General features: G+C 37.5%; 1 protein-coding gene across 3 annotated transcripts in view; it reads left to right on the plus strand.

Annotated features, from left to right (window-relative positions):
- LOC128928780 (uncharacterized) overlaps positions 1 to 12004 on the plus strand; it is a 77607-nt gene that overhangs the window by 3679 nt on the left and 61924 nt on the right. Inside the window, exon 4 of one of the 3 annotated variants that reach the window (XR_013521046.1) lies at positions 231 to 8560. The exons of 1 other annotated variant lie outside the window; for it this stretch is intronic. The gene's annotated coding sequence lies outside the window, so the exon portion shown is untranslated. Of the gene's footprint in view, positions 1 to 230; positions 8561 to 12004 lie in introns of those variants that run through there. One more of the 3 variants, XM_054239745.2, reaches the window with a different exon arrangement.

Here is a 12004-nt window from a genome sequence, read left to right on the forward strand (position 1 = left end):
TGTGCTGGCTACTTCCACACACGTTGCTTACATAAAGGGAGCAAGATATGACCAATAGCCCAAATTAATGCTTTAAAGATTGCTCTCAACTCCATGTCCAAGACATAGTCTCCAAACCATTCAGACTTTGGTGGTTCCATGCCATTTCTAGGACACTTTTGTACCCTTTCTCTCACCCAATTCTTAAAGATCTTACCAACTTTTTTTATTTGATTGCTTTGGTTTGGCAGAGCTCAGAGTCTTCTATGCTGAAGCAGTCAGAAATGGTGCTACTGCTTAGAGCCAAGAGATCTTCTAGTCTGACTGTCAATCACTGGCTGCTCTATACTCTAGAGGCCTCAACTAATCTATCTGGTTGTCTGGACCTCAGGAGGTAAAGAGGCATGGCAACCCCCTTATTTGGATCATGACTTGAACAAATATTTTTAAATTTGGGACAACAGGAGAAATTTGAACATTAACTGGAGATTTGTTGAGAACAAGGATTTCTTTTTTGAGTATTGGTTTATGGCTACATTTTCTTTAAGTCCTTACCTTTCAGAAATGTGTACCCTAAAATATTTACAGATGAAATGTTATGCTTCAGAATAATCCACTGGGATGAGGCATAGGAAGCATGAGTAAGGATATAGATGAAACAAGATTGATTGTAGATTAATGATGAACACATTGTTTACTATTTTATAATTTAAAATGTTCTGTAATAATTTTTTTAAAATACACTGCAAATACTTACTTAAAATGCAGATTCCCAGACCTCAGCTCAGAAATTGTGATCACTAGGTCTATAATGGGGCCAACCGTGCTTTTGTAAGTATGCTAGGTACTTGGCCCTTTTTAGTCCTTCATTGTCTACTCCCCATTTCCTTGCAACCATTTTTGTCATCCTGTCCCCCAGCACATCCCTGCTTGAAAACTGTGTTCCAGCAACACAGAATAGGGTAGTGCATGGTATATCATAAGCTTAGATAGATACTGATCAAGGCCAGAGGGCTAGTTCAGTTAGGAAAGGTAGATCCAGCTAGACTTGAAAAGCTATGTGAGAAGCTAAATACAGCCCACAGTTTTGTCTTAAGTTCCAACTCCATTCAGTTATTATGTCAAGAAGAATTCCATGGCCACATTAGGGCTCAGCAAGAAAGGAGATACTTATATTTGCTCAGTTGTGTTTTCTAGGTGGACCTGTGGGAAGGAAGCTAGTCACAAAAGCTGGTTATCACAACTGACTATCTGTATTATTGTGCTCAGCTTTAGGAATTAGCCACAACCGTTTAATGACCTATTAGAGGTAATTAATTATCAATAGCATCCGTGGACCAAAGAGGGAGGAACAGGAGCACAACTGCCAAGTAATTGCCAGTATAGGATCTGATCCAACTTAAGCAAGGTACAAGTGGATTCTGAGTTCCTTGTAGGTATCAGACCAGGGTTTCTTCACAAGGACAAAAAAAGTAGGCTGTCCTCACTGAGACGGTGGCAGATGACAAGCCATGCTCCAAATCAGTTTCTTTTCTTTTCTTCACGTTGCTCAGGCCATAGTAATCATCTTTCTTATGAATTCAGAATTGGTCTTTTCAGATTCTTTAATTTTTTTCCTTTGTTGTTTATACTTGTATTGATAATTATTTTTTTTTTTCTGATTCATTTTTTATGAGTTTATATTTGTTTTCCCAGTTAAATTTTAGTGACTGGAAGGTAGAGGCTGCCCTTCATATTTTTGGCATCCTTTTTAGCAGTGGTTTTAAGTAATAGATGCTTTTTGGGTGAAATACTATGCCAAGGCCTTGACTATGTATAAAAAGGAAGCTGTATTGACTCAGAGTGGAGTAGAAATCAGGAATCCCCTCTGGCTTCCCATTGGGATTTAATACTATTGCAGTTTAGCATTTCACATACACTGTGCCTTGTACTATAAGCTCTCAACAGATATTTATATTTTTGAGAAGCCAAAAGACAGCCAGGCCAATATGTGAGGTTCTAAAAGTACATAAAATACAAGTGCACATTTCCATTTCTAAAATTACCGTTAACATTACTCCTTAGCAGATGTAATTAAAACTTTGTATTTTAAAACTGTAGTTAATGTGTGCATAGATCAATGGGAACTTCCTACTTTCGTGGTGTACTTTGTTTAATAAATGTTTTGGTTTTTTTTAGTTTAACCAATCTCATGGCTAATGAGCCCTGCCTCTCAGTGGAATTACTAAGTGGTAACCATGTTTCTAAATAGTTTCCTTGCCTCTGGCATGAGTCTACTGCTCCATCACTAGGATTTCCATGTTCTTCTAAACTAATACAAAGTATAAAGGATAAGTATGCTATTTTCCTTTTATCCCTAAGGACTGCAATTGTTGGCTTGGTAGTATCCGGTGAGTGTGAAATCAGTTTACTTTTAATGCTATAACTGCCTTTTACAGGAAGTTTCCACAAGATTAGGATGAGTACAAGGGAAATGAGCAGTGTGCAATTTCCTTTATTTTCTGTATAATCTTAGCAGGGAGGATGCTTACCAGACCCTACACTGCTAAATAAAGCACTTACCATTATTCTCCCAAATGGCTTTAGAATGCTCATTCTTTAAAAGTTATATCCCACTACAACAAATATGAAGGATTGAAATACCCATCATAAAGGAATCCAAGGCCACATGCAATACAAATTTGGTACAACAAAAGATTCTAGGTTAGTTCCTTGGATTTTGCTCTAAGTATGGCATTGCCTTCTCTTTTAATGACTACTAATTAACCATTGTATAGGATTACAACAGGATTACATTTAAAATGTACATTGCCCTTCAGGAACTTACCTTTCTAACACCCTTGGCCAGTAGGTATTATTATTAACTCCAGTTTACAAAGTGACTTGCAAACAAGATCAGAGAGGTCCCAGAGGTAAAGGCATGGCTGGAGCTCAAACCCATATTATCCTATCCTTCAAAATTCTGTGTGCATGGGTGTGTGTGTTATACATAATTTCTCAATGGTGGGATATTTGGTGGGATAGACTTTCAAGTCATTACTACTTCGGAGAATGATATAACAGGAGAATCCTGCTTTTAGATAAAGAATTAAATTCCTTGGTTGTTATCAGCTGCCTTCTGTGGGCCTCAGGTACATAAGTTCCCTTATACCATCAATTTTTAGAGCAGGGTCTGGGGACATCTGCAGTCTGTTTTGTAAATTGGTTGCTAAATCTAGAGCCTTGGTAGGAAGACTGCTTCCATCTGAAGCGAATTGCATCTGGTTGTCTTTGGGTGATAGTAGCAGATATTGATGATCATAGTAACCACTAGCTGTATGTGGCTGTTTACTCCTTAGGTATACAAGCCATGTTTCAAGTGCTCAATAGCCACAATGGTTAGTGGCTATCATATTGAATATCTAGATATAGAACATTTCTGTCATTACAGGGTGTTTTCTTGGACACATTAATGGGCAAATGTGTTGCTGTAAATAACAAAAGTAGTTATCGCGTTATTAAAGTAGACATGTAACAATGATTATGCTCTCAAACATATTATTGGTGTGAACTGGAGCACTGCAGATTCTCTCTCCATTGCCATTAACTAAGGGTAAAAGGGAGGATAATTTTGTAACTATCTTTGATGTTTGACATATAAGCCTCTGATAACCCCACAGAAGATATCTATACTGGGAAGCACACATTTATTGGCTGATTTATTGTATAAAAAATGGTTTTAGTTTGTTTTGTCTTTTGGTGGTGGTGGTGGTTTTTGCTTGATTTGTTGCCCAGGCTGGAGGGCAGTGGTACAATCTCATCTCATTGCAACCTCAAGCGATCCCACCTCAGCTCCAAGTAGCTGGTACTACAGGTACATATCACCATGCCCAGCTAATTTTTGTATTTTTCATAGAGAGGGTGTTTTGTCATGTTGCCCAGGCTGGTCTCAAACTCCTGAGCTCAAGCAATCCACCTGTATCGGCCTCCCAAAGTGCTGGGATTACAGGCATGAGCCATCATTCCCAGCATATGAAAAATTTTTTTTTTTTTGAGATGGAGTTTTGTTCTTGTTACCCAGGCTGGAGTGCAATGGCGCGACCTCAGCTCACCGCAACCTCTACCTCCTGGGTTCAAGCAATTCTTCTGCCTCAGCCTCCTGAGTAGCTGGGAATACAGGCGTGTGCCATCATGCCCAGCTAATTTTTGTATTTTTAGTAGAGACGGGGTTTCACCATGTTGACCAGGATGGTCTTGATCTCTTGTCCTCGTAATCCACCCACTTGGCCTCCCAAAGTGCTGGCATTATAGGTGTGAGCCACCGCACCCAGCTAAAAATGTTTTAAGTGTTCATGTTTAATATTGCAAATCCTTGCCACTCAAAGCTGCAAAGCTTCACCTAGAAGCTTGTTAGAAATGCAGGTTCTTGGGCTCTACCCCAGCCTTTCCGAATTAGAATCTGCATTTTAACAATATCTCCATATGATTCATCTGTGCATTAAAGTTTCAGAAGCCCCATTGTAAGTAATTCTTTTATCTTTAATAGTATCCCTTCCTAACCTTGTTCTTCAAGCTGGTCCAGCCTTCAAGTATACAAAAGTCAGATAATCCCATCACCATTTCTAGCCCTTTTTCTGTGCTCCCCACCCCGAAACAAGAATTTTATTTCTGTTTTCCTTTAGCCTCTTTTTCCTGGCCTGTGATTTGGACCACTCAGCACCTTTTCTCTGCTCATCTCTGGATTAAGCCCACTGCTCACACTTAGATCCCTGCAGTCCTGACAGGGGACTGTGGCCTAAACAGCTGCTCCCTGCTTTCCTTCTTTTCTCTAAAATCTCCCTGCTTCTCTAAAAGAAAATAGTCACCACCACCCCCTGCCCCAATTCTCTAGCTTACCTGAAGGTTTCCTTCTCTTCCCACTGCAACATCACACTTTGTGATCAGACTTTTTCACACTTCGTTAGGCATGTGTAAAGCTTGGTGCGTCTACATAAATCACGCAGGAGACCTTAAAACTTTGCATTTTGTTGTAGCTTCCATGTAGTCCACTGTAATTTCAGAAAACAAAACAAAACTTAAGACCATGCATTTTCATGCAAGATTGGCCCCTCCAGCCCTCTGTGTTGGCCGTGTGTGTGTGCAGTGTAATAATTATAATTCAAAGTCAAAATATAGGTAGAGATGGGTGGAGAGCTATAAAGAAAATGTCAGTATTCAAGGGAAAAATAGCAGTTTTTATATATTATATTTTTATGTTTGTATAACATTTTATATTTTTATATTTTTATTTTTATATTTAAATATTTCCATTTGGTTTTCCATGTCTCCCTAGCTATATTGTAAGATTTTGGAGACCAATAAAAAGGCTGTTGGCAATCATTATAGAGGAGATAAAGGAGGACAGTGCTGATGGGGCTAGAAAGAAGATGACTATAATAGACATGTAGGTGGTAGAATCCACGGGACTACTTTAGGTACAGGGAGGAGGCCTGCTTTCCAGAAACTTACAGTCTAGCTAGGGAGACATAGAACCAGAAGGAAACATTTAGATACTATAAATTGCAATATGACTAAATGCCACAAAAAGTAATAAAACTAACTCGTTTTTCTCCAGTGACACTAATTTGATTAGCATCCTTAAATGTGTCTGTTTTGAAGTTCTATGATATTATCTTTAGTACTTTTGTATAAAGAAATAAAGAATACACACCTGAAGGAAAATTTCTGTGTTTAAAAATGCTGAAAACTTCAGTTCGGTGACATCTGGCCATTTGTTACATCACCAGAAAGAGATGTTTTTATTTTCCATAAGATTTAAAATCCGAAGACACTGGCTTTCCTTCATCCTAGAGAATGCCTTCTTCAACTCTAAAGCTCTTTATCAAAAAGTCCTAAAACAATTAAAACCCTCATTGCCTTTTGGGTTTTAGCCAATTTTTGTTTAGGTCAAGTTTCCTTCTTTGGTTGGATCATCCCAGACTTCCTTCTGGGTGCCCTGCCAAGCTGCCATGCATTTTTGACAGTCTCTCTTTACCTGTCTTATTTTTGCATGTTTCAGGTACAGTCAGATGTGTCATAATGACTTTCAGTCAACGATGGACTGCCTATATAACACTGGTCCCATAAAACTATAATACCTCCTTTTTATTGTACTGTTTCTAGGTTTAGATGTTTAGATACACAAATACTGATGCTTACCATTGTGTAACAGCTGCTTACAGTATTCAGTACAGTGACATGCTGTACAGGTTTGTAGCCTAGGAGGAATAGGCTATACCATCTAAGTTTGTCTAAGCACAGTCTACGATGTTCACACAAAGAGGAAATCGCCTCACAATGCATTTCTCAGAATTTATCCCTGAGTTTTGCTTTTGTTGCCCAGGCTGTAATACAATGGCACCATCTCGGCTCTCCACAACCTTCAGCTCTCCACAGCCTCCCCCTCCCAGGTTCAAGTGATTCTCCTCCCTCAGCTTCTGGAGTACCTGGGATTACAGGCGCTGGCCACCACATCCAGCTAATTTTGCATTTTTAGTAGAGATGGCATTTCTCCATGTTGGTCAGGCTGGTGTTGAACTCCCAACCTCAGGTGGTCCACCCACCTCGGCCTCCCAAAGTGTGGGAATTACATGTGGGCCACCACACCTGGCCATTCCTGTCTTTAAGTGATCACATATATCTCCTGATATTTTGCATAAAGATTTTTGGAATTGATTTGGGAAAATAAAATTGCTTTCTGTAATCTTAAATTAGTTGATCCAGAATATGTCTTAGAAATGTAATAATCTTTTATATCTTCAATGATGCTGTCCTTAACTATATATTTGGTTAGTGTCTGTATTTAGCTAACCATAGTTTCCAAATGTTATAGTCTCAAATTTCATATTATCAAATTATTTTGTGTAATAATTTGTAAAGTGAGATGTCAGATAGGCACTTATTATATGTTATTTTATTAGGGCAATATTAATTTATTAGTCTAATAGGACAACTCTTAGTTTATATTTTGAATTTGTCACTGGAGCCCCTATCCATTGAAATGTATAAATGCCATAGAAATTTTGACATGCTTTCATCAAAATTCATAAACTGTACTTATGATGATTCCAGTTTATTTTTACTTTTCACATATCTAAAATATCAAATTTCCTTGAAAACCACTTGAAGTGTAACTCATTTAATTCTAACTATTATTATTGCCTGGTTTTGCTCTTTTTAAACTTTTCCTTATCATTTTCACTTATGATATTTATCCTATTTTACAAAGCCAACAGTACTCAATAAACAATAGAAAAACCTTCAGAAAACCATCAGAGCTGGGATCATGCCTGGGCAACAGAGCAAGACTCCATCTCAAACAAACAACAGTTCTTCAGTGATTATTTTTGTACACTTGTCTTTGGGCTTAAAGGCAAAGATTTCTCTCAGAAAGATTTATATAGGTGAAATTGCTACATCAAAGAGAATATTTTAAATAATGAAAGATAATGCCAAACTGTCCTCCAAAAAACATTGTTCCTTTTCTTAACCAATATTTTTTAACCAGTAGTATAGAGTAAGAGTAGTTTTTCTCTATAAGTTCACCCAAAGTGGATATTAACAATCTCTTATATTTTCCCAGTGTGGTGCCCTACCAAAATGAAATCTTACTGTTGTTTTATTTTGTGTTTCCCTAATCACTAGGTTCAATTTTATTCATGTTTCTTCTTCAGTGAGTTCTCTAATATAACTGTTTCTTAATTTCCTTTTGCTTCGATTTCCTTAGCTATACCCTTAGCTGTTGTTGTGAAGTACCTGTAATGAGAATCATATGGTTAGGCTTTGTGTCCTCACTTGAATCTAATCTTGAATTATAATCCCCACCTGTTGAGGGAGACTCCAGTTGGTAGGTGATTGGATCATGGGGTGGTTTCCTCATGCTGTTCTCGTGATAGTGAGTTCTCACGGGATCTGATGGGTTTATAAGGCAGTTTTCCCAGCTCTTGCTTGCCCTTCTGCTTCCTGCCACTTTGTGAAGAAGGTGTCTTGCTTTCCCTTTTTCTTCTGCTGTGGTTATACATTTCCTGAGGCCTCCCAAGCCATGCTGAACTGTGAGTCCATTAAACTTCTTTCCTTTATAAATTACCCAGTCTCAGGCAGTTATTTATAGCAGTGTAAAAATTGACTAATATGGAGAATATTCATTTTTTAAACACTATTAGTAGCAGCTCACTGTCTTTTCTAAGAGAAATAATAGGTGAAAAATAAGTATTATTTAGAAAGTCTTTTTAAAAATTTATTTTTTTGTATTTAATATTCTGTTTTTATTTTAAAATTTGTTTTCCCTCCAGCCACAGAGAAATATTGTATACATTGTATTCAGACTAGCAATAATAATACACATACTTCAGGGAGAAATTCAATGGAATTATGTCTGTTCTATTACTATAAAATGTACATTTGTTCATGGTGTTTCCTCAGCACTTTCCCCAGCACAAAGGTGCTAAATGAGCCTTATTTCTGAAAGTGTTATTAAACAGATGCCTAACTTTCTCCTCTCCCTATCCAGTAATATAGAATAATTCTCTCAATAAATACAAACAGGCAAATGTTGCTGGACTCTTATATATGAAAGTGTGTGGTTGTGTTCTTCCCTGCAGGGTAGGGGATGTGAAGGTAATAATAATGGTTAACATCTATTGGGTACTTACTGCCTGCCACAGGCTCCTTTCTACATGCTTTACATATGTTAATACTAAGCTCACCAAGAGATAGGTAATATTAATATCCCCATTTTAGTGGTAAGGAAATGAAAACATATGGAGGTTAAATTACAGGCTTGAGTAGCAAGAAAGCATTAGAGCTCTGATCCAAACTCAGGCCACCTCATTCCAGAACCCCACTTAAAACCATGATGCTGGGCTTTCATGACCAGTGCTAGATTAAAATAGTAACAGAGGGGAAAGGAACTAGAAGAATAATATGCACAAGGGGAGAAAGTAAGTGAGGAGTAAGAAAAAAAGAGAAAGAAAAATAGAGATGTAGGTAAAAGGAAGGCAATAAAAAAGGAATGGGGAAAATTACCCTCCAATCCTTTTCATGCCACCAACACAATGACCAACTAAAGTGAGCTTGCTCATATCAACACTAATGAATTGCACTGCCTTTTGGATTTGGTCTTATCCTCCCTAGTCTTTGGCCTAGCCACCCGCTTCACTCCACCTGTAAACATACTTCTTCTAATATGGGAATATTGTCCGAGCATCTCCCCCTGCTGTACTTCTTAGGCCAACAAAAATTGTAAAAGAAGAGCTTTTAGCAAAATGGAATCAACTCTATACTCTTTGATTTGTGCTTTTAGGTTTAGTACAAGCCAGTGGCATATTTATAAAGGGTGCCCTTAGTTATAGCAGAGATAGACAAAAAATTATAGCAGAAATGTTATAGAATTCTGACTTAGATTTCAAGTTCTTAATTCTTTAGACTCATCTCATCTTGAGCACAGTAGAGAAGATAATGAGGATCACTCCATGACAGTGGTTCTCAACTGAAGGCAGTTTTGATGACGAAATATTTGGTTATATCTGAAACATTTTTAGTTGTCACCCTGGCAAGGTTGGAGGGAATGCTGCTGACATTTAGAGCATAGAGGCCAGGGTTACTACTAAAGACAGCCCCTCACAACAGCAAATTGTCTGATTGAAGTGTTGGGAGTGCTAAGGATGAGAAGCCCTGTTCCATGAGACAGTGCTACCAGGCTCAAGTGAAAGCCGCTCTCTGGTGGCATGGGAATTTGTTTACTAACAGAGATACAAGGACAGGTGATCAAGTTCTTTCCAATCAAGTTCTTAGCAGGGGGCAGTGGCTCATGCCTGTAATCACAACACTTTGGGAGGCCAAGGCGGGTGGATCTCTTGAGGTCAGAAGTTTGAAACCAAACTAGCCAACATGGCGAAAACCCATCTCCACTGAAAACTACAAAAATTAGCCGGGTGTGGTGAGTCTCACCTGTAGCCCCAGCTACTTGGAAGGCTGAAGCAGGAGGACTGCTTGAACCCAGGAAGCAGAGGTTGCAGTGAGTGGAGACTGCAACACTGTACTCCAGCCTGGATGAGAGAGCAAGACTCTTAAAAAAAAAAAAGTATTTTTTCTTCCATCTCCTTCCTGTCTGGCCTAAGGCCAGGCTATTCATTTGGGGGGTTAAAATAAAAAAAGGTTTTATAAAGATCCAAGCCAGTATATTTGCCTGGAATTTGTCAGAGTTTTCTACCACTTGTGTTATGGAATATTTTGCCAAAGTATTTGTGAATGATATTATTTGGGTATGTCTTTATAAAACTATGGATTAAAATGAAACTGAGCAGGTGTTGTTGGGATAATAACAGAATGAAAAAAGGGAAAACCTTTACTGAAACTGTCTAAGGAATAATTGTTACCCAATAATTAGACTCAGAGACTTGGATGAATATTCCTTATCTCAAAAAAACTTACTTTACAGATTTGAATGTTGTCACTTATGTGTCTAATAATAATAAAGTGATATATTTAGAGATCATAAGAGGATCAAAGTGTTTAATAATCGTATCTGAAATTGATATACTATTTAAAAGTACCACATATTCTGCTCAATCCTGTGTACATGATTTTATTTAAGGCTCATATACCCATTTAGCAGATGTGAAAACTAAATGCTTAAGTTATTTGCCTAAGCATATATAGGCTAGTATGAGGCAGACTGGGATTTTAATTCATGTTTTCTGACTCAAACCAAATCTTGCATTACTTACATAATATGATTCTGTCAATCTCATCCTTGTTACCAGCATCATTCAAAGAATGGACTGTATCTCTACTGGTAATTTACAAAATAAACCCCTTAATAAAATCATGATTAAATTGTATAAACATAAAGCTATATTCAGCATTATGTTCATTATAAAACACTCCAAAGTAAAATTTTGAAAATGAAAGCAATAAAGAACAAGTAAAAATAAAATTTCCAATATAATATTTCCATTCCTTAAAGTCACTTTGTGTACATCCTGGGATTTTTTTCACCCTTTCAGAGACCACTCGAGTACTGGAGTCAGTTCTTCTTCACTGTATATGTCACACTAGGAGATCCAGCCTATCTGTGCTTCTTCAGAAACCCCTTTAGAAATGGCTTCTTGTCAGATAGGTATTAGATGTCAATTCCAGTTCAGATCTACACTTAAAACTAAATGACACAACAGTCATAGAAGAATATGGCCCCTGTCCATGAGAATAGCGCAAGATGGTCGGAGGGGGGTTCTGCCCCTTCATCATCCATCAGGATAGAAATGTAGTATGACAAGGCAGACCCACAGCACAAGACTGAAAGCTTTCTAGCATTTCATTACAGCTTTTACTTCAGAGTCCCAAGAAAATACGCTTCTAATTCCTGTCCTGTACTTCCTCCACAGCAATCGTTCAAAATATATACTGAGGTCTCCACTGAAAATTTAAAACTACTACACAGTGAGGAAATCTTGGGGACATGAATTAGGTGCAGAAAGGCAAATTATAAATATACCAGTTATTTAATTTGGCTTAACATGTACTCAAACTTCTATAATTTCCTCTTGTTTCACTTTTTACCAATACCCTTGCTTTAAGCTTTTGTGCAGATGGAACCCTCAGGTCTAATATGAGGTCAATGATGGACTTACTTCAAGCTTAAAAATGTAGAAGGGTGATCTAAAAACTTGGTAGTGAAGATAAATAATACTTTAGTGCAATGTTTTATAAAAATAAAACATACATAAAAATTCATGATAACAACATAGAAAGTTTTTAAATAATGACAGGGAATTCTATCTGCTTCTTAGTTTTTCTAGGATTGTGGAAATAATATCCATTCTATCCAGAAACTCCATGACTTACCTTCACATTTAGGTAAGATGATACTTTATTTTGATGTAAAAATATGCCTTTGATCCTAACTCTAGGAAATCTCTCTTCAGCAGAACATTTTCTGTTTTAAAGTCTGTTCGAGTTAAAATGCTTTCTGTCAAAGCATAGTGTTCCTATCTGGTGATGTCTTTAG

Source organism: Callithrix jacchus, chromosome 8, assembly GCF_049354715.1.
Source record: "Callithrix jacchus isolate 240 chromosome 8, calJac240_pri, whole genome shotgun sequence".
NCBI lineage: Eukaryota > Metazoa > Chordata > Mammalia > Primates > Cebidae > Callithrix > Callithrix jacchus.